The sequence below is a fragment of the Budorcas taxicolor genome, chromosome 13 (genome assembly GCF_023091745.1).
Source record: "Budorcas taxicolor isolate Tak-1 chromosome 13, Takin1.1, whole genome shotgun sequence".
In the NCBI taxonomy this organism is placed as follows: Eukaryota; Metazoa; Chordata; class Mammalia; order Artiodactyla; family Bovidae; genus Budorcas; species Budorcas taxicolor.
The window spans coordinates 27,849,011-27,860,591 of NC_068922.1; the positions used below are offsets into that span (position 1 = coordinate 27,849,011).

The 11,581-nt window shown below is 41.7% G+C and overlaps 1 pseudogene; it reads right to left on the reverse strand.

The window, feature by feature from the left end:
• Positions 1-6,470: 6,470 nt before the first annotated feature.
• Positions 6,471-10,402, reverse strand: LOC128058662 (mitotic checkpoint serine/threonine-protein kinase BUB1-like; annotated as a pseudogene).
• Positions 10,403-11,581: the final 1,179 nt, after the last annotated feature.

An 11,581-nucleotide genomic window follows, 5' to 3' on the forward strand; every position in this document is an offset into this window, starting at 1 on the left:
TATACAGACAAGAATATGTATAGACAGTGTTATCGCTCCTGGTTCAATGCTTTTGTGTAAACTAAAATGCAGTGTAAATAAAAATGCAATGTAAAGAGCAGGTTGGGCATGGGGCAAATTCAAGTTTTGCTTTTTGGAACTTTCTGGAATTTTTTTTCCTGAATATTTTCTATTGGTGGTTAGAGGAACCTGCAGGTCCAGAGCTTCTGGAGCTTGTCCAGGTTCTGTAATTGTGCTGGGTGATGTCCAATGCCCTCATCCACCCCGAAAGCAGGGACCGCATGTTAGGTACTCTTAGTCCCCTTTCCTGGGGCAGGACCCCCTACTATAGTGGCCTGGTAAAAAGTTGTCGGCTTGCTAAATGTCTTTTGGGATTTGTGGGTTTGGTTTCTTCTCCAGCTGATGCTGCCCAGCCTCCTGGGAATTGTGTCTGTGGGGCTCAGGGTCACCCTGGAAAGTGGAGTGCTGGTCAAGGCACTCTGACCAGCCTTGAGGTCAAGAATGAAGGGCTTAGTAAAGGTGACTCCTATAGGCCTGGCCCTCAGAGGGGTTATTCTGAGCATTTTACTGAAAGTCTGGGTGACTGGGAGCTGGTGTCACACTTTCTGGATTCAAATCTTGGCTAAAAATGACTCCTTAGTGAATTGGAATAAACTGCCTCCCTTTTTTCATCTGTTAAATGGGGATAAACGTAGTAGTTACTTCACAGGATGGTTTTGAGGATTAGGTGAGTAACACTGGACTTTAAAGCATTAGGACAGTGCCTGGCCTGTGCTATGTGTCCGATCCGTGTTGGTTGGTAGCCACAGAGAGTGGGTGTTACCTGTGGTCCTGACAGCCATCAGTCCCATCTGTTAGGTCCCTGTCACCTTGCACAGAGGGATAAGCATGTGAGTGAAGACTGTGGTGGCCTGGCTGCTCACGTCTTGGTTTCATTTATTACAGGAACCCACCGGTTTTATTTTTCTTAGGTAGCCATTCTCCCCAAATCCCAAGGGCCCTGGTGGACTTGTCTTCTGAACTGATGTGTCAGATGCATTTAGACGTCAGATGGGTTTCTTCTTATCTTGCAGCTGACACATTTTTTATAAAGCATCAGCTCCAGTGTCCTTTCAAGCTACAGAGACAATATGCTTTCTGTGTTAAGCTGCAGAATGACTTTTCCCCCCATTCAGAGTGAAGCACTGACTTCCCGAGCTCTGTAAATGGATTCAACGTACTTATTATTGGAGCAACAAGGTGAAGTTTTCACTGGAGCTTATATGATTCTTTGGAACTCTGTGTTATAAGACTTTACATTGATATTTCAGGTATTCCTAACAGTATCTAAGCAGTAAGCATGGCACACATACACATAATATAGACCTGTGAGCCTTTTCTTCCTTTACCTTCAAATATTTAAATTTTTATCGGAATATAGTTCATTTACAATGTTGTGTTCACTTTTTCATTTTAGAAAATGATAAGTGAACCCTGGTGTGCTGCAGTCCATAGGATTGCAAAAAATCGGACACAACTGAGCGACTGAACAACAACAACAAAAAGTGTTCATTTTAGAAAACTTACACAAATAATTTTTTCAGTCACATATAATTCTACCACCCAGAGCTAACCACTGTCAACAACTTCTTTTTTTCTGTGTGTGTGTGTGTAAATATTGCTTTTACAGAATGTGATCAGGCCAGTGGGTAACACAACATCTGTACCTTTTTAAAGCTGTAGGAGGTTGTTGATGTAGGTATGTTTTTGAACATGCTGCAATTTGGCTATAGTTGTACACAATGACCATTAATCTAACTTTATAAAAATTAAGGCGTTTCTGAAATAAGTGTGATCAGGCTGAACATACTATTTAATATTTTGTTGTCATTTAGTTGCTCAGTCGTGTTCGACTCTTTGCGACCCTGTGGACTGCAGCACACCAGGCTTCTCGGTCCTTCACCATTTCCTGGAGTCAACTCAAACTCATGTCCATTGGCTGCCACCCAACCATCTCATGCACTGTCACCCCCTTCTCCTTTTGCCTTCAATCTTTCCCAGCACCAGGGTCTTTCCCAGTGAGTCAGCTCTTCGCATCAGGTGGCCAAAGTACTGGAGTTTCAGCTTCAGCCTCAGTCCTTCCAATGTATATTCGGGGTTGATTTCCTTCAAGATTGACTGGTTTGCTCGTTGCTGTCCAAAGGATTCTCAACAGTCTTCTCTAGCACTACAGTTCAAAAGCATCAATTCTTCAGTGCTCAGCCTTCTTTATGGTCCAACTCTCACATCCGTACATGACTAGTGGAAAAACCATAGCTTTAACTATATGGCATTTCTTCATGCTATAAATATTTTTCTGCACTATTAAAAAGTCTTAAGAATAACCTCCCTTTTCATTCCATGTTCATTACAGGAAAGTTAATTTAGGTAAATAACAAGAAAATTTTTAAATTCCCATAATCCAACCATTCAGAGGTAGCTATCAGTAGTTGGGCGTATGTCCCCTTAGAATTTGTTTTGAGTTTGTGTATTTAAAAAAAAATTTAGTATTGTTCTTTTTGCTCATCTGCTTTTTTTGTCTCTTGACTGTTGATCTGTGTATACCACTGAAAATGAATGTATAGTATTCTTTTCTAAAAACTTATTGAAGTTTAGTTGATTTACAGTGTTGTGTTAATTTCTGCTGTAGAGCAAAAGGACTCAGTTATACATATATATATGCATTCTTTTGCATATTCTTTTCCATTATAGTTTATCACATGATATTGAATATAGTTCCCTGCACTATAATAGGATTTTGTTGTCCATTCATTCTACAAATAATAGTTCGCATCTCCTAATTGCAAACTCCCAATCCACCCTTCTCCTACCTCCCCAACTTGACAACCACAAGTCTGTTCTCTGAGAGTCTGTTTCACAGATATATTCCTTTGTCCTTTAAATTCCACATATAAATGTTATCATATGATACTTGTCTTTCTCTTTCTGATTTACTTCACTTAATATGATAATCTCTAGGTCCATCGATGTGCTGCAAATGGCATTATTTCATTTGGATTGTTTTTTGTTGTTGTTGAGTTGTATGAACTGTTCATATATTTTGGAAATTAAGCCCTTGTTGGTCACATTATTTGCAAATATTTCCTTCTGGTCCATAGGATGCCTTTTTGTTTTGTTTATGGTTTCCTTTGCTGTACAAAAGCTTGTAAGTTTGATTAGGTCCCATTTGTTTTTATTTCTATTGCTTTGGCAGATTGACCTAAGAAAACACTGGTACAATTTATGTCTCAAAGAATGTTTTGCCTATCTATGTTCTTTTCTAGGAGTCTTATGGTGTTATTTCTTAAATATTTAAGTCTTTAAGACACAAAATGCCTGTATAGTATTTTAAGGATGTATTATAATTTAAATATAAAGTTACATTATAACATGTAAATTATTTTAATTTTTAAAAATATTTAAACAATATTGTGATTAATACCCTGTACCTTGATTTTGGGGCAAATCTTTCTTTCTAACAGGTGAATTCCTTCAGGTAAAATTGCTGGGTCAAAAGTTTTAAACAGATTTGATATTTATTTCCAAAGTGCCATCAGAAATATTGTAGCAATGAACATGCTTATTCATAATGGCTAAGAGTTCCCTTCAGCACAGAGAGAAACACTGGTGCTATCTTTCAATATTTGGCAACTGAATAATTTTCTTTCCACTACTTAATTTGCATTTCTTGGTTTAATTTTTAGCATTTTAATGTTTATTGGCCATTTGATTTATGAGAGTTGGATATGTGATAAGTATATTCTTTCTTAAAAATCATTTATTCTGCATATATTTTTCTCATCTTGTCACTTGCTGTTTTTCTTTGTAAACTTTTTGAAGTACACTTAAAAATTTTTAATTAAATAATTCTTAGTTGATTATTTCTTCCTATGGCAACATATGTAAGAAATCCTTTCTCTCCTCAAGTTTGTATAAATATTAATTTCAAATTTTCTAGTTTTTTATTCAAATCCTTGAAATATCTGGAATTGTCACACATAGAGGGTCCAACTGTACTGTAATTTTTTAACAGCTTGACTGAGGTATAATTCACATACTATAAAACTTGCCCTTTTAAAGTGTATAGGCGATTTTCTTGGTGGTCCAGTGGTTAAGACTCTGTGCTCCCATGGCAGGACCACAGGTTTGATCCCTGGTTGGCGAGCTAAGATCCCACATGCTACCAAAAAATAAAATTTAGAAAAAGTTAAGTATACAAGTCAGTGGTTTTTAATGTATTCAGGGTTGTGCACCATCACCACTATCTAATTTTAGAACATATTCATAATTCCAAAGGGAAACTCTGCATCCCTTAGCGGTGACTTCCTATTACTGCTCCCCATCCTGGTGCTAAACAACTGCTAATTACAATACTCTCAGTCTATTCAGATTTGCCTAATGTGGACATTTCATATGAATGGAATCATAGTATATGTGACCTTGGTGTCTAGTTTCCTTCACTTAGCATAATGTTTTCAAGATTCATCCATATCAGCATGTATCAGTATTTCATTTTCTTTAATTGCTGAATAATATTTCATTGTATGGGTATACCACACTTTATCCATTCATCAGTTGATGGACTGATGTCCAAAAACTTGAATCCGAATATTCAAGTTTCTGGGCTTTGGCTACTATGAATAATGCTGCTCTGAACATTTGTGTACAAATCTCTGTGTGCTCAGGAGTTTTTCAATTCTTTGACTTTCCCCTCCACTCTTTTCTTTTAAATTGTTTTGTGGGATCTTCTTGGATCACGGATTGAATCTGTCTCCCGCATTGGCAGGTGGGTTTATTTTTACCACTGAGCCACCAGGGAAGCCCCATTTCCCCTCCGTTCTCCTCCCCTCCCCCTTCCCAGAGTCTTAAATATAGACTTGTGCTGGTGAGTCAGCTTTGACCACTTGGGTGAGGATGTTTCCCAGGGGTGATAGCACAATAAGATGGATATAACTGGGTTTCTGGATGACCACATGAAGCACAGCTGCCTATGACCACCCTGGACCCCGACACCCACTTCTAGGCTATTATCAGTTGGAGGGGAAAAAATCTGTTTTGCATTTGAGTGCCTTACTGGGTGGCGGGGCTCTTTGTTATAGCAGCTGAACATATGTTATGCTAATTATAACAATACTTTTAATATATGCTGTATAGAGACAAATTTTCCCTTAAATCTCCACTCTGTTTCATGGATCTGTCTATTCTTGTACCAAAACCACAGCTTCAATTTCAATAATTTTATGTTTAAATGGGAGAAGGATGGGAGGGGCCTATGTCTCTCTCACAATTTCTAGAGCATTTCCTGACTTCTCTCTTGCATTCAATCTCTCAAATGAATTCACACTCATTTTGTCAGCTTCCACTACCTCCTCTTTTCCACCTCTAAAGTCATTGGGTACTTTCCAATCAAAAGTCATTTTTTGATCTCTGAGAGTTTGCTCATATTCTAAAGCTGTATGTCAAAATGCTAGCCTCAGCATTATCAAAGTGTATTTGGGCTCTTCTCTCTTAATATGCAATGGCAACCCACTCTAGTACTCTTGCCGGGAAGGTCCCATGGATGGAGGAGCCTGGTAGGCTGCAGTCCACTGGATCGCTAGGAGTCAGACACGACTTCACTTTCACTTTTCACTTTCATGCATAGGAGAAGGAAATGGCAACCCACTTCAGTATTCTTGCCTGGAGAATCCCAGGGATAGGACAGCCAGGTGGGCTGCCGTCTATGGGGTCACACAGAGTCGGACACGACTGAAGCAACTTAGCAGCAGCAGCAGCTCTTAATATGACCACCAGCCAACATCCAGGAGTCAGCTGGACATTTAAAATATACCCAGTCCTCCATGACCGTTGAGCCCATCCACCCAGAGAGAGGGAAAGACCAGCTGTGGCTATGGCTTCCAGGGAGGCAGGGAGGACGCATACACTTGAACTGTCCATGACACAAACCACAGAAACAAGCAAACTCGTACTGAGTCCAAGATGCCCACAGCTCTGGGTCTGTGTTACAGGGAGCGTCTGTGAGGTCGCAGTGGAGGAAGGTGGCATTGCTTCACACCAGTGAGATACTTCTCCTAAAGACAGTGCAGTGCTGCAGTGTTGATTACAAGAGAGGAAGGGGACTGTTAACTGAGCCTGATTTCCCCCTATTCAGTGGTTAGGAATACGTCAGTGTAGAAGAATTCTTAATTCGGTCATATACAGAGTGAGTGCCATCTATTGTAATGTATCCTTCCTCCCTCCATTGCTCGAGGACGGCAGAAAGCAATTCTCCTACTGGAATGTGCAGTTGGTCCACCACTTCACTGAACCAATTTAGGATGCTCAATTTCCTTTGTAAGATGGATTTTTTTTTTTTTTTGCTCCCTATTCACATCGAGGGCCCTCGACATTTGGAATCTGGATGGCATCATTTTGGAGAGCATGCACATCTGGAGTTTAGGAGTGTTCTCCATTTAACACACTTGCATAAGCTTAATTGTTTTTCTAAAATTCATTTCTATATTGTACAGATTGTTTACCTTAAAAACAAATTTCTCCTTATTTTTGCTATTGTTCACATCTCCGTGGGTAACTTCATAGACTTGGGCAAAAGCCCCTTCTCCAAGAAGGTGATCAACGTAGACCAGCAAAGAGCCTAATTGGAATTCAGTCTTGGGCTTGACAGCTGGAAGCTTACATGTCCATTCATAAGTATTTGGATAGGAACTCACTGGTTTAGAAAGCCTGGATAAAAGTTTGAGAATCAATTCCTCATCCCAGGAATTCTCAACAGTGAAGTTTGGAACGTCTACAATCCCAAGCGAGCCAGCCTGCATCAGTTCAGCCTGGAGCCCGGCGCTGGCTTCTGCCGGATCCTCTGCAATGGCAAAGTCAGGGGATCCCATTCTGCCTTGCTGGTCAGCATGGCTGCAGCAGGCTGGCCCAGACGGAGCAAGAATGCAGAAGGGACATCTGTGAGGCACACTGAGTCTCGGCTTATCTCTTCAGTTGGACTGAACTTTCTCTCTTTCAAGGGTTCCATCTTGTTTCCTTTGAAAGAATCCAAAGCCACATGGGTGTACTGGTTTGCTACCATATTTTCTTTATCTTCCAGTGGGTGCATGGAGTCCACAGGAAGCCTCTGGAAGGGCATAGACGTGAGCTGCATGGCGAACCTAAAGTCTCCTGGGCTGCAGGGGCTGGGCGCCAGGCTTTTGTTGCAGTGGACATCCCCCATGGCTGAATCATCCAGAAACTCATCAGTGTGAGGCACTTCAGTTGGTTTTGTAGGAAACCAGCTCATGGAACGTTCTCCAAAGGTCCCGGCTCCTGCAGGTTTATTTTTTTGGCTCTGGTAATCCATAATTTTCTTTGTTTCCATCTTCAAATACAGGAAAAGCAGATGACAAAGAAGAGATGATTTTACTGACTCCCCAAGCCCCAGAAGATGTTACATTTTTTTTGAAACTTGGCTTCGAATGCATCTTCATTTTGACCTAGAGATGGCCATTCCTCTTTGTCATCAGAAATATCAGGAACTGTAGGAGCCTGAAACATATTCACGATGAAACCGAGAGCTTACTTTGTGTGCACGGTGGGTGATGGCTGCACTTTGGATGGTGTTGCCTGAACCAGTGCCAGTGATGTGTTTGGAGTTGTGTGAAAGGAACTTGTGTTAATAACCTCTGTGTTTCACACCCTCCTTTGATTTCTGCTCCACTCTGTGGCCTAAATTCATGAGTACTTTTGTTCACATATCTGGCATCTTTGCTGGCCCCTGAAAACATGGCGTCCATCACTGGCTGGCCTGCCAAAGGAACCGGGCAAGCTACACTCTGGTTGACGGCTGGGAACACCAAACCAGTGGTGACAGCATTTGCCATAAGAGGAACAGAAGTTGCCTCTCTGGGTTTCTCGTCTGCATTCTTCAAGGTCTGCTGAGGGATGGCTGGAAGACTCAGAGCTCTTAGTTCCTGCTGGGAGTCTGTGTGTGTCCCCAAACATGCTGGACTGACTTCAGACATCCCCTGGGAAGAGGGCAGGTTCTCAAGAGACATCTCTGCTACTTGCTGTAACTTATTATGAAACTCATCCATTTTCTGTTTTAATAGTTGTTCTTCAAAAGCATTTGCTTCTTTCCTTTTCATATAATGTCTCTCTTCATTTACCATTGTTCATGCTTTCTCCATAGATAGTATTTCTGGGCTCTCAGCTCTTTGAAGGAAAACTCCGATTCTCCGCGAATAAGCTTCTCCTTGCAATACATGACAAACTGCTGAACATCATCTTTGTCTGCCGTAGATGGGTGTGCAGAATATCCCAATTTAGAAATCATGATCACCCTTTGTTCCATGTTCAACCCTTTATCACCAGCTGCAGGTGTTGCTCCAGAAAGTTGTGGACTCTGATTCTTAGAAATGCAGGCTGAGTTATTTCCTGGATTTGATTTTGAGTTACCTTTGATTTAAAATCTGAGCATCAAGCAGAGGTGCTGAGGTTCTCACTTGAGTTGGCAAATTGTTTTAGTGAGGCATGTCTGAAACATCCTGTACTGTTGTTGCAGTAGCTCCCTAGGTTTGACAGAGGAGCTGACCAGGTTCTGATCCCCTGGTTGTACAGAAACTCAAAAAACTGATGGTCACTGTTGCACTCGGCAAATTTTAAACAATGGTTGATGAACCTTGGGTCACTGTGGTATCACTTCTTATCTAAAAATTCCTTCATTAGATGCTCTGATGAAGTTGTTCACAACAAACTGTGGAAAATTCTTCAAGAGATGGGAATACCAGACCACCTGACCTGCCTCCTGAGAAATCTGTATGCAGGTCAAGAAGCAACAGTTAGAACTGGACATGGAACAACAGACGGGTTCCAAATCAGGAAAGGAGTACGTCAGGCTGTATATTGTCACCCTGCTTATCTAACTTATATGCAGAGTACATCATGAGAAACGCTGGACTGGATGAAGCACAGCTGGAATCAAGATTGCTGGGGAAAATATCAGTACCTCAGATATGCAGATAACACCACACTTGTGGCAGAAAGCGAAGGAGAACTAAAGAGCCTCTTGATGAAAGTGAAAGAAGAGTGAAAAAGTTGGCTTAAAGCTCAACATTCAGAAAACTAAGATCATGGCATCTGGTCCCATCACTTCATAGCAAATAGATGGGGAAACAATGGAAACGTTGACAGACTTTATTATTTTGGGATTCCAAAATCACTGCAGATGGTGACTGCAGCCATGAAACTAAAAGACGCTTACTCCTTGGAAGGAAAGTTATGACCAACCTAGACAGCATATTAAAAAGCAGAGACATTATTTTGCCAACAAAGGTCCATCTAGTCAAGGCTATGGTTTTTCCAGTAGTCTTGTATGGATGTGAGAGTGGGACTATAAAGAAAGCTGAGCGCCAAAGAATTGATGCTTCTGAACTGTGGTGTTGGAGAAGACTCTTGAGAGTCCCTTGGACTGCAAGGAGATCCAACCAGTCCATCCTGAAGGAGATCAGTCCTGGGTGTTCATTGGAAGGACTGACGTTGAAGCTGAAACTCCAATACTTTGGCCACCTCATACAAAGAGCTGACTCATTTGAAAAGACCCTGATGCTGGGAAAGATTGAGGGCAGGAGGAGAAGATGACACAGGATGAGATGGTTGGATGACATCACTGACACAATGGACATGGGTTTTGGTGAACTCCGGGAGTTGGTGATGGACAGGGAGGCCTGGCGTGCTGCGGTTCATGGGGTCGCAAAGAGTCAGACACAATTGAGTGACTGAACTGAACTGACAGCATATTAAAAAGCAGAGACGTTGCTTTGCTAACAAAGGTCCATCTAGTCAAGGCTATGGTTTCTCCAGTAGTCATGTATAGATGCGAGAATTGGACTCTAAAGAAAGATGAGCACTGAAGAACTGATGCTTTCAAACTGTGGTGTTGGAGAAGACTCTTGAGAGTCCCTTGGACTGCAAGGAGATCCAACCAGCCAATCCTAAAGGAAATCAGTCCTAAATATTCATCGGAAGGACTGAAGCTGAAGCATCAATACTTTGGCCACCTGATGCGAAGAACTGACTCATTTGAAAAGACCCTGATGCTACGAAAGATTGAAGGCGGGAGGAGAATGGCTGGATGAGATGGTTGGACAGCATCACTGACTCAATGGACATGAGTTTGAGTAAACTCCAGGAATTGGTGATGGACAGGGAGGCCTGGCATGCTGCAGTCCATGGGGTTGGAAAGAGTCAGACACGACTGAGCAAGTGAACTGAAGTATTCTTTATTCTCAGGAAAATTCTCTTCTACCCATTGCATGTAGCTTTCCCATTAACCAAGTGGGTCATCGCCCTTGTAGCTCTGCATATGGGCTTCAAACATTTCAAAAACATTTTCCGAGTTATCCATGGTGAGAGGACCCAGGCCAGTAGCAGTTTCAACTGTTCAGCTTCATGTTTGAAATGTGTTTTAAAGGAATTAGCTTAAGTAGCTTAGTTTCAAAGTTTAAGTTTAAAATGTCCTTCAATTTCTCAGCCTTAACAGATAAAAATGGCAAAAAAAAAAAAAAAAAAAGTGAAACACAATTAAAAGGCCCATAAGTATTGAGTCTATTTGGAACATCAGTATAAAAGCACAGAATGCTGTGGATTCTCCCACAAGGGCGCCATTTCTTTATTGTTCTTCAGCTTTCCCATTATGACTCATTTTACATTCTTTTAATTTCACCGGTAACGAAATAGAAATAAATAATACATGCATGCGTATAATATGTATTTTGGGAGGGATGATCAATATCATACCTTCAGAGGTTACAAAAATGCAAACAGAGTTGGTTTGTGAAAATTCAAAGCTTTGTTCTGAATCATTAGTGACTGGATTCTACTGGGGAGCACCCATAACTCCAGCAGTTACAGACACTTATGAAGTGTCAACATAGGGACAGGAAGTCCATGTGATTGAAGGTTATGGGACACAGAAGAGGGTGAGGGAAGCGTGTGTCCTAGTCTGCCTCTGCTGGAGAGGATGGGAAGCGGGGGTTCTGAAAACATGTTTTCCCCAAGGACTGAAATCTATGTGGCCTTAAACATCCCTGTGACATCATGGTGCTTAGATTCCAGAGGGAAAACAGATAATAAACATAAATAAGACAATCTCAGAGCATGGTAAGTGACCCAAAGGGACTGAAAGACTGTGACTTGATGGGGACTAGGGGCTTCTCGTGAGCTGACAGACCCCTCTGTTATGATGTAGTTTAGTTCAGACTTGAATTATGTGGAATGAATGGGGCTTCAAATCTTGATCAGCTCTAGCTTGGGACAAAGCTGCTCAGTTTAAGTTCCCTCTTCTTGTTCCGGAACTCAGGAACTCAACAGAGTTAAAGCGCTGATGTTCCCTGGGGCTCACGGCTGTGCTCCCAGCCCCCAGACTGTACCAGGCAGACCCTAAGGGTTCAGCGACCACTCATTGAAGGAAGAAACAGAGTGCCATGTGCACTCTGTCATCTCTTCCCAAACTGCCCCTGCCCCCATGTTTCCAATCTCATGGTTCTCCAGCCGGAGACCTGGGTGTCGTCTTCCACACTTCCTC